Source organism: Schistocerca nitens, chromosome 3 (assembly GCF_023898315.1).
Source record: "Schistocerca nitens isolate TAMUIC-IGC-003100 chromosome 3, iqSchNite1.1, whole genome shotgun sequence".
NCBI classification, from domain to species: domain Eukaryota; kingdom Metazoa; phylum Arthropoda; class Insecta; order Orthoptera; family Acrididae; genus Schistocerca; species Schistocerca nitens.
Window position 1 is genome coordinate 665,648,565 of NC_064616.1, and position 12,042 is coordinate 665,660,606.

Here is a 12,042-nt window from a genome sequence, read left to right on the forward strand (position 1 = left end):
CAGTATAACATTGCAAACCTTTTAGCAGCTATGTAAACATCTCTCTCGGCACTGGACCCACACCACAGCTGTGTGTCTTCGCATCAGCAATGGTGCCTAAGTGAACACGCATTTTCAACAGAAATTTCTCAGGTTTCAAGTATGAAACAGATGCCACCACCTCATGTTCGCGGGACCCGAATGGACACCTATGCATGGCAGGGCAGCAGTGGTGGCTCTCGGCGGCGTTGATGCATGCAGACGTTGGAGCCTCTAATACGTCGAGATTGACTATAGTTCGAAAGCATTTTTACGTGCACTGAGTGTTTGTGCAGTGCATTATTTTCAGTTGTTCAAGTGTTGTGACCGTGTTGGCAGAGCGTTATATACGCCTTATTTCGGTGATTTACGTATAGTATCCAGGTCTGTATGCTGTGTACTGCATTACTTTGACAATTTACGACTTGATTTCGTGTCTGCACTTCAGTGTACTGCATTATTTACGAGTAGTTTGCATGTCTTTGTGCTGTGTAGTGCATTATTTCGGTAATTTGGGAGTTGTTTGTGTGTCTGTAGTGCGTTAAACATGCATTATTTCGGTAATTCGCGAATAGTTTGCACGTCTGTAGGCTGTGTGATGTGACCCAAAGAATGTTAGAGACAGTGTTTTGTATCAGTGTAATAAATAAACTATGTGAAATCCGTCCCTAAATAAATTGCTTGAAAATAAAGTACACTCCTTCCTCTCTCCAGCAGCCTAGCACACGCTGTCTTTTTCCCGCCATTTTCCCCCCCAGGCCGCATCTAGGATTATGTCATGGCAGAGATGATTGTGCCCTCTGGTGGCAATACTGTTTACTAGGTCAATTGGACTTTTGACCTCATGGTGGTCACACCGGATGGAGGTACTGCCTCAAATTGTTTAAATAGACTGCCTGCAAAATAAAGACCTACGTCCGTTCTATCCAGCACAGGCCAAGTCCTTTTCCTGGCAGTTCTTAGGAAGAGGTGGCGGTCGGATGACTTAGGTTAGTGGAGGTAACCCAAGTGCCCTGTTTTCCCCGCCATTTTCTTAGGTTAGCAGAGGTAGTCGTGGTGTGTTGCATTGTCCTGATGGGATTTTAACTTCCCACTAGGGGGGCATGGCACTTTCCTACAAAAAAAAGCCATTTTGGATAACGGTACTTGTGTCATCAGAGACGCCACATCCGCCATCTTGAATGACTTCATGCGCTGTTTCCAAGTCTACAGGCCGCCATCTTGGACGACGTCGTCGCCACCATCTTGGATACTTCAGACAACAATGGAGAGTGGTGTGGTATGAACTTTGACCCACTACTATCGTTGTCGACGGCACATTAAACAGTAATGTCCTCCTCCTCCTCCATTCCCAGGAGGTTTCCAGCACCGTTCATCCCAAGCAGCATCAAATCATTTTGTGTACCTAATGAGTATAGTCTCAGATGTGCAACAGGATTCATGATTACTTGTTTGATAGCCCACAATCACTAGCTCTTTATTCAAGTGAAGTAATGAGTGCCACTGAAAGGGGGTTTCAAATTTATTACATGCGTAGGTTAGTCACAACTCACATGCTCCAAAATAATGAAAATTGAGATGCCGACATATTTTCATATAGCTGTATACATAGAACTTAATTCACGAAACAATTATTCACATTTGGCACAAGATCCTTGGGAAAACCGGTGTTAAACTTCATGGTTAGTTTCAAAAGTCTCATGATCCGCGGGATCTTTGTGAGTTTTGTCCCATACCTCATCTTGACCAATCAGCAATTAGCTCACTCGGCGCCATTTTCTTGTGTAGTAGTAAATATTGATGCCAGTGGAGTGTGTTTTCTGTTGTGTTCAGTTTTTGGGGAATATACACTCCTGGAAACTGAAATAAGAACACCGTGAATTCATTGTCCCAGGAAGGGGAAACTTTATTGACACATTCCTGGGGTCAGATACATCACATGATCACACTGACAGAACCACAGGCACATAGACTCAGGCAACAGAGCATGCTCAATGTCGGCACTAGTACAGTGTATATCCACCTTTCGCAGCAATGCAGGCTGCTATACTCCCATGCAAACGATCGTAGAGATGCTGGATGTAGTCCTGTGGCACGGCTTGCCATGCCATTTCCACCTGGCGCCTCAGTTGGACCAGCGTTCGTGCTGGACGTGCAGACCGCGTGAGACGACGCTTCATCCAGTCCCAAACATGCTCAATGGGGGACAGATCCGGAGATCTTGCTGGCCAGGGTAGTTGACTTACACCTTCTAGAGCACGTTGGGTGGCACGGGATACATGCGGACGTGCATTGTCCTGTTGGAACAGCAAGTTCCCTTGCCGGTCTAGGAATGGTAGAACGATGGGTTCGATGACGGTTTGGATGTACCGTGCACTATTCAGTGTCCCCTCGACGATCACCAGTGGTGTACGGCCAGTGTAGGAGATCGCTCCCCACACCATGATGCCGGGTGTTGGCCCTGTGTGCCTCGGTCGTATGCAGTCCTGATTGTGGCGCTCACCTGCACGGCGCCAAACACGCATACGACCATCATTGGCACCAAGGCAGAAGCGACTCTCATCGCTGAAGACGACACGTCTCCATTCGTCCCTCCATTCACGCCTGTCGCGACACCACTGGAGGCGGGCTGCACGATGTTGGGGCGTGAGCGGAAGACGGCCTAACGGTGTGCGGGACCGTAGCCCAGCTTCATGGAGACGGTTGCGAATGGTCCTCGCCGATACCCCAGGAGCAACAGTGTCCCTAATTTGCTGGGAAGTGGCGGTGCGGTCCCCTACGGCACTGCGTAGGATCCTACGGTCTTGGCGTGCATCCGTGCGTCGCTGCGGTCCGGTCCCAGGTCGACGGGCACGTGCACCTTCCGCCGACCACTGGCGACAACATCGATGTACTGTGGAGACCTCACGCCCCACGTGTTGAGCAATTCGGCGGTACGTCCACCCGGCCTCCCGCATGCCCACTATACGCCCTCGCTCAAAGTCCGTTAACTGCACATACGGTTCACGTCCACGCTGTCGCGGCATGCTACCAGTGTTAAAGACTGCGATGGAGCTCCGCATGCCACGGCAAACTGGCTGACACTGACGGCGGCGGTGCACAAATGCTGCGCAGCTAGCGCCATTCGACGGCCAACACCGCGGTTCCTGGTGTGTCCGCTGTGCCGTGCGTGTGATCATTGCTTGTACAGCCCTCTCGCAGTGTCCGGAGCAAGTATGGTGGGTCTGACACACCGGTGTCAATGTGTTCTTTTTTCCATTTCCAGGAGTGTATTTCAATATAGTGGTTGGAATAAAACTGATATGGGACACAAGTCATGGAAGAAAACGTTCCACCCGTTGGAGAATGAGGAAGACCAAGAAAACATTCACAGCATCCAGAAATGTGCGTGGTGAACAAACGTACAGAAATGACCTTGGAGTGTTTAGATCTGTGTTTAAATCTGGAGTAAATTCACTTACACATCCTGAACTCATGCAACCAAAGGATTCAATCTCTTTAGAGAAAAGGAGGGATGTTGAAAACCTTCTGACTGCCCATTATGGGGAAAACTGGAGAGAAATTGAGGAGCTCAAGTTCTATAAGTATGTCATTGATGAGAATACATCGGATCGAACTGATCATGAGTGTATGTGTCACATGATTCAAGAGGAACTTAATGTTGTGATATAGACATAGAAGAGTAAAATTATTTTCAGTTTTAGAAGTGAATCTCCTTCAAATCTTTAGTTTTATTTTAGTAGCTTATTTTCTTTTGGTATTTGATAGTTTCTTTCTTCTCGAAGAATGCTTAACAAGTTTGAATTATTTTCCTGATTATAATATTCTACTTTTCTTTGTGATCAATAATTAGTTCCCATGAATGGAAAATTTGTAAATTTATTTGATCATTAAACTGAAGAAACGTGCACGGTAGATATTACTTTTATGAAATTACAAACGGTATTCCGAACTAGAGAATATCTTTTGTAAATTAACACACGCAAAGTCCATAAAAGATTATTAATTGGTATTTATCACGATTAACATCGGAATGTAATATTATATATACACTGTAGAAGAGCAAGTGGCTTGCAGTCGGAACCAAAAAGTGTTGCATATCGAGTCGCAACACGATAGTTCCTGCGAAATCAACATCGCCTAAACAGCTGAGTACCGAAACTCACAAGATCCAAAATGGGGATTGTTTAAACTTACATGTTCTATAGCTCATTAACAAAACTCACATGATCCATAATATAACCTTAAATAATTGTAATTTCTCAATAAGCAAACATAATCTGAAATATACATAATGATTTATAGCCATTGTTCTTGCACATACTGATGTCAATATATGGGACATGCGCACGGCGCATGTGAACACGTTTTTAGTCATTTGTGAAAATTTGTGTTTTTGAAGCATGTGAGTTATGCTTCTAACCTACTCACATATTTCTAAGTTTCCAGAAAGCTTTCGACACCTTTTTTCACAAGCATCTTCAAATCAAAGTGTGTACCTAAGAAGTATCATTCCATATTGTGCAGCGGCGGGTTAATAATAAGAAATCATTTTCGCTGTCTTTTACGAGCTCCTGAAAACTGTTTGTGGCCAGCCAGAAGGCGATCGAGAACATACTGACCATGGTTTCCAGTCTGCAAGTCCACATTCTTGTCTTGTCCACTGAAAGAAATGTTTCTACTCTCTACTTACTCAGCGGGTCTAGGAACAATGATTGTAAATGAAAGTTTTCAGATTTAACTGACTGATATATTTGATTATTTGTATTATTCCTGATAATGATAATAGTAATATTGATGTCGCCGGCCGCGGTGGCCGAGCGGTTCTAGGCGCTTCAGTCCGGAACCGCTCGACCGCTACGGTCGCAGGTTCGAATCCTGCCTCGGGCATGGATGTGTGTGATGTCGTTAGTTTAGTTAGGTTTAAGTAGCTCTAAGTTCTAGGGGACTGATGACCTCAGATGTTAAGTTCCATAGTGCTCAGAGGCATTTGAATCGTGTCTATCATAAAGAGTACTACAAGCAATTCAGATGCGTCCTCTGTGGTAATCTCCCAATAAATAGTCTATCGCCCTAACTTCTGACAATCTAAGTTAACTGCTCGTTACAAATGTGGAATATAACTTCACCACTTGTCTCGCGATTTTGTTAACATTACGGGCGGCACACGAACAGTTACTTCCGCGAAGTCAGGCGATCCAGGACGCTGTACAGTGCTCGCGAGTTCACTTCCTATTTGTGCCATAAACATGCGTTTAGTTGCTTGGATGTGACGTCAGCGAGGCAGCGTGTATCGGGCGTTCGACTGACGCGGACCAGCAGGGTGAGAAGTGAAGTCGTTGCCTCTCAGGCAGTATTTATATACGGCTGCGGCGGACGGCCGAAGGGAACACCTGCTGTCATCCGGGTAGCTGCCTCTAAATGGCCGCTTTGTCGGACACACAATGTTTTATAACATTGTTGTCTATCAATTTAGATCTTCGCAATTTTTATATGAATGGAGTTACGTATTTTTAATCACAGAAAAAATTTTAACTTACCTTCATTTAAACTTTGCCGTCTAGAATTTTTAGAACGGAACCGACAGTAGAACATGACGTCTGATTTACAACTACAGGAGAGTTTGTATGCATTGTTTTTTACATCAGTCTTGAAACTTGCTAGAGCTCTATTATTTAGTGGGTTTCGTCAAGTATTGTAATCAAAACTTCCTGTCATTAATATAAATGATATTTAATCTACTACAAATAAGGACATTAATTTAGTTTTCAGTAAATTACTCGAAAACTATTGAAGGTAGCTTACTGCAATCGTTGAGACGAGGTTTGTATATCGAACTGAAGCTTCATGCGAATTTTTGGCTTTCTAGCTTTGTTATTTAGACCCACTTTTTTTTCTTCAAACGATGTATTTGGGTAAAGATATTCATCTGATCATTCTGAGATTTGACAATTTAAACATTATTATAGTGAAGCATAATTGACAAAATGTTGAAAAGCTACTTTAATGTTTAAATTTCATTCTTAGATTAGGGTGCAATACTTGTATGCTACGCACAGACGCTTTATGGTGACGTGGCACTAGCAGCAGTGAACTGGGGTAAGTCCTGGCACACTCGCACGCCTCTGTACCTCTCAAATGATATAGCGCTTGTTTCGCCACATCACCGCTATTTATTTTAGTGAAAAAGTTCATTTGAACAAAATTAAATATTAGAAACGAGGGATGTTATTGTAGCTGACCTCTTTTAAATGAAATTGTTTTTAGCTAAATTTCTTAATACTACATAAATTACATAAAGCATGAAATGACACTTTCCATTATTACAAAATTATTTAATCACAATTGTAGGCACCACTGTGAGCGTCTGTACCATACTTTCACTCTATCATTAAATATAGGGGGTCGTGAGTCACTTCTCCATTATATTTTGTTACAAAAGGGAAAGGGGGGATTCACTGTAGATCGCGTCGTCCTCGCTTCCTTCTCGACTACAACTTGTAGATTGTCTTGTCAGTAACAGGTAACATAGTTCATGCTTCTGTTCTCAGCTTACATCTAAAGGAGTACAAAACACATTTTATATTCTATTTTCATTCAATAGTTCCAACAATTGAGAAGTTACCAGAAAGAATTTCTTTTCTCTTCTTTTTAAGGAAATTGTTACTATTTTTTACAAAATAATTATTGACAATACATCATAAAACATTTTACTTCATTACTAAGCTTGAATCACGAAATTAGCAGTTCTCTTTTCTTTTACGCATAAACCATAGCTACGCATAAACCACTGAAGGTCAATTTATGTTCTTAAACAGTGACATTTTGGGATAGTTTGCAATTTATTTTATTACTTTAGACGTTGCTTTAACTTAGAAAATTGAGTAACCTTAGTAAGTTTTACCTTCATTTGGTTCAATTGTCGTACAGATCAGAATGCTAAAGAAATAATTTGTTCGACAGCAGTTACGTTGCTTTGTCACACACTTAATTAGAAAGCTGTTTTTATTATAATATATCAATACTTAGCAATCTGCATTTCTTAACCCAATCGCTTATTTGTATTTAGTTGTCTGTATTTATATGTTAATTGACCATCTGCCTGAAGCAATATTACGCATTTCTCTAGCCTTTTTACGAGACATGTGAGAATTTTTCATCAATTTCCACCATTCAACCACATACGTGAGCCCAATGACTTCATTACTACAATTTCTCTCTACTTTCATTTATTCATTTATTTAGACGCTTCTTTCGCCATTTTACCTCTGTCAGCCTACTGACATTATTTATCTATACTTTTGATGTGATCCTCACACCACTTCCACACATCTCCTCTAATTAATATCAAAGCGCTTCAGCTTGCCTCTTGAGGCACCATACTATTACCCTTTCTTACCTTCAAACAACCTTACTCCCAACTCAAAATTATTAATTTTTGCCGTCTTATTGTTTCAGATTTTAGGAATTACCAGCTTCATAACTTCTCTTAATGCGAAGTGTTCCGTATTTCGTAGTTAATAACCCCTTTTCACGAATCTTATTTATTACTTATTTATTTTAGCCACTATTTTTCTGTTATTGGTGCTCAAAAGTTACCCATTGTTATTTTAACCTTTCGAATTACTACTGAAAACTATATCTCACATTCTTTTGTAAGTCATCATTCGGGTACAGTCATATTTGGAAATCAGTCTTCGTCATTAGGAAGACATTACGCACATATACAACATGAAGATATATATTCCTTATTTACTGTAATAGGATAGAAGAAGGGAATGAAACTTGAAAGGGATATAAAGTTTCATACGGCTGGGCCCACGCAGTACGCCAAACCGTGTACCCGACAGAGTGGCAGCTCCCCCCTACAGTATCAAGTATTGCCAGAACATAAAAAGGGAATAAAACTTGAAAGGGAAATAGTTTCATCTAGCTGAGACCATACAGTACGCCAAACTGTGTATTCGCCAAAGAATGACAGTCTCCCTACAGAATCAAGTAACTGTTGCTTTTAAATTTCTTCAGATCTACAATGTTTCGTAGACCTATTTCTTTCTTACTCTTCGGATACTCCAAGCTCTACGCATTTGCATGAGGCTTACTTTTTATCCTAAATGGTCCTTCATAAATATGCAAACTTCCTTGTTTCCGCCAAAATTTTCTTAGACTTATCTTTAGTTTCGACCAACACTAGTTCACCAATGCTAAAACTAGTGGGGGAAGCCTTTGCGTCATGCCTTCATTTTCTGTCCAAGGATCTTTTACGTATGTTCAAATTAGCCTGAGGCTTCTTCTCATCTAAAGAGCTCTGCGTTAGGACTGAAATATCAAACATTCTTGAAAGGACGTTATGGGGTTCCTGATAAAAGACTAGTTCACAAGGAGCAGAGTCTGTGGCACCATGTTTAAGATTTATGATGATTTCTTCAATTTTTTTATATTATCGGCCCAAGTCGAATGCTTCATTGTACAGTAAGTAATACACATTCTGTTTAACTCACACATAACTCTCTCGCTGATATTCCCCTGCGGAAAATACGCAGAGATCCTTATATGGCGAATTCCCGCCTTTTCAAGACATGCCATAAATTTTTGCAGCTGCAAATTGAGAACCATTATCTGATAGGAAACTCTTTGTCTTACCAACCTTTACAGAATAGTCCTTTTCTAGCTGGTCTACCAGCATTTGGGCATTACCTCACTTCATTGGATATAGTTTGACATATTTGCTAAAAACGTCAATCACCATAACAAACATGGGTACATCCTCCTTTAGATGTTGGGAGGGGGCCAAAAACTTCGGCTGCACATAATTCCAGGGGTTCACTTGGTTCTACATCGTGCATATCTCCCTGCACTTTACTACTTACTGCACATACTTTCTGATAAATATCGCAGGATGCTTCTTGTTACTCTACGATGCATGTTATCGAAAACGACTTCCTCATTTAATTTAGCAATGCATTTCTTGGCCCCATAATGGCCATATCGTAGATACAAGTAATTAACAGCAGATCCACATGTTGTGAAGGATAACATATTTTCGATTCTGCTGAATTTAATTTCCTTCTTAAGTATAAAATTCATTTATGTAAGCAGTACTATTGCGTTACTTTCGGATAATTAGAGGTTCCTAAATGGCTTTTGACTAGCCTCCACTGCTCGTCATCATTCTGCTCCTGTCTTAAGTTTTTAAATATTTCCTTCAAGGCACTTTTCTTCTTGATCTCATGTATGGCCAGCATGCTTGCTTCAATCCTATCTGCTAACGGAATTTCTGATTCCCTGCATAACTCAGCACATATTGATAGCCCTTCTGCTACCAGATTGTTCTTCCCTTGGATGTATTTAATTTGAAGGTCGAAATGCTGAAGGTACTTCGCCCACCTCGTAAGTCTTGGATGTCTCAGTTTACAGGTTTTTAAAAACGTAAGTGTGGAATTCTGCGCACTCGTGTAATATACGGTGCCTAGGACGCTGTTTTCTTGGATAGCTAGAAAACACACAAGCAAATCATACTAATGGAGTTTATTACAGTAATTGAATTGACAACAATTAACTTTCGTTCCTACATGATAGGCTGCAAGCAATTGGCGACGTGCAAATAATCAGTGTCCTTCGATATATACAATTTCATTGCAAGCTAATCATACAAGTTCATAAATCTCTGCTTTCATTATTATCACTGTTTGTCTTCTAGTGTGACTCTTCTAGTGTGCCCGAGGCTGGCAGGAACGGCGCTTCTATTCTTTTCGGATAGAGGCCGCTCCTGTTGTGGTGTGATACTTGTCAGCATTCTATTGGTATTGGGACAAATCCGTTTCTACCCCCAAAGTACTGTCAGCCAAGACGGCAGCAATGACGTCATCAAAGATGGTGTATTTTGGCAGGAATTTTGAATTTTGGCAGGAAGATGGGTCAGTTAGGCTACTTCCACTAACCTAGCCCCCTCCCCCAGAGAGTGACTGGAAGTTCAAATTCCATCAGGATAATGCAGCCTCTACTAACGTAAGAAAAATGGCTGGAAAGAAAGGGCAGTTGCGCTACCTCCACTAACCCAAGTCATACTACCGCCAGCTCTTCCTGGGGATTGGCTGTGAGAGGACTCGTCCTATGCTGGACATAAGTCTTTATTTTGCATACACCAGTCTTTATTTAAACAATTCGATGCAGTACAGCCATCCAGTATGTTCTCCACAAGGTCCTGACTCCAACTTGCCTAGTACACAGTACTGTCACCAGAGGGTGCTGTCATCCCTCCTGTGACGTAACACAAGTTGGCTGTCTGCAGGGGGAAATTGACTCAGCCTGCGCTAGGCTGTTGGAGAGGGTAAGAAAGGAGTGTACTTTATTTATTTTGGAACAATTTATTTAGGGATGGATTTTGAAAGACTGTATATTTACCACACTATTACAAAACATATGATCTGCCATGCTTGGGCTCACGCCACACAGCCCACAGACCTGTAAACTACTCGTAACTAACACGCTCCCAGGAGTCGGGATGAACTGCCCTGCAAAATGACGCAGCCGTCAGCTGCCAAGCCACGCGCAGGTGCCCATACCGGTCCGCCAAGCATGAGGCGGCGACATCCCTTTGATACTTGGTACCTGAGAAACTCCACTCGAAATATGTGTTCACCTAGGCACCATTGCTGACATGACCAGATGGAGCGAAGACCTATTTGCAGAGTGCGTCGACACTGGACACAAGACAGTGCAATCCATTACTATCACTCCCCTGCCAACGGCACGTGAAAGTTCTTCGAGTGTTATACTGATGTCACATATCTGTCTAAATAAGGGCCAAGTCATCCTCTGGACTGCATGGGCATGTGTTTACCGATTCTGGGGCGATGATGCATAACTCTGGTGCAGATCCAGTGGCAGCACCATTCGCCATTGTTTTCTGCAGACGAGATTTTCGGCAGAAAAATTATTTTGCACAGATCGCTAAATTTTACTGACAGATAAACCCGCAAAAGTTGTCTACAGATCATCAAATACATTCAAGATTCACAAGAATACTGGAAGCCAGGAACATATTTGCCAGTGTAACTACAATTAAATATTACGATTGCTGCTGCAGTCTGACATCGATCGATGTACAGGTAATGTCTCTGCTTGACAGCCGTGGTTCTGGAACGAATCTCAGTATCTATAACTCACATAATTTTCCACATAAAAAAATCTTTCATATACCCTCACGGTTATCGATGTGCTGAATCTATACGTCCCTCACGATAGGACAAGCACTCATTTTCTTTGGTCATGCCACAACATAAGCCACAGTAACATTACAATGCAATAAATACACATTTTACACAAACAGTGCAGTTATCTTTTACATCAGCACCCAAAAAAATTATGGAATGCCTACACTCACACGGCTATATGTCTCAATTCTCCTCAGTCCTAGAAAATTGTCTGACTGTCTTACAATCAACACTTCTGGATGGTGCAGCATCCTGCCAAGATTCTCTCATACAAGTGTTATGAAGGACAGGCGTCTGGCACTATGTGTGATAATTAATACCGCACCTGCAGACGTAATGCTTGGAAAGACACCACTGACCCCAGTTGGTGTACTGTAATAATCATCACTAATGATAGAACAACAAGGAAAATGCGAATTCATTCTTTCTCGCGGTCCTAACGTGGCACCCCGTCCATCACGTGTTACCCTTCCTGCTTTTAACATACACAAACGTTCTCACCGCTATGTAGAGACTCCTATATCCCAGCACAAAGGACGTCTTGTGAAAGAATGGATGATTATGATAGGCTGTCAGCGAATTTACCCGCCGAATTACTGATGCCACCGGTGTAGAAGCACTATCCGCCTTTTCTTTTTTCTTTCTCCAGACAAGACTTTCAGTGGCAAAAACTATTTTACACTGATCACCATAATGCACCGACAACTAAACCTTGCAAAGTGCCCCACATATCGTCAAATACGGAAAGACTCTTACTCAATTGCACTGCTCTCCCACTGAGGACAAGAGCTCGAATATTAGAACGTGA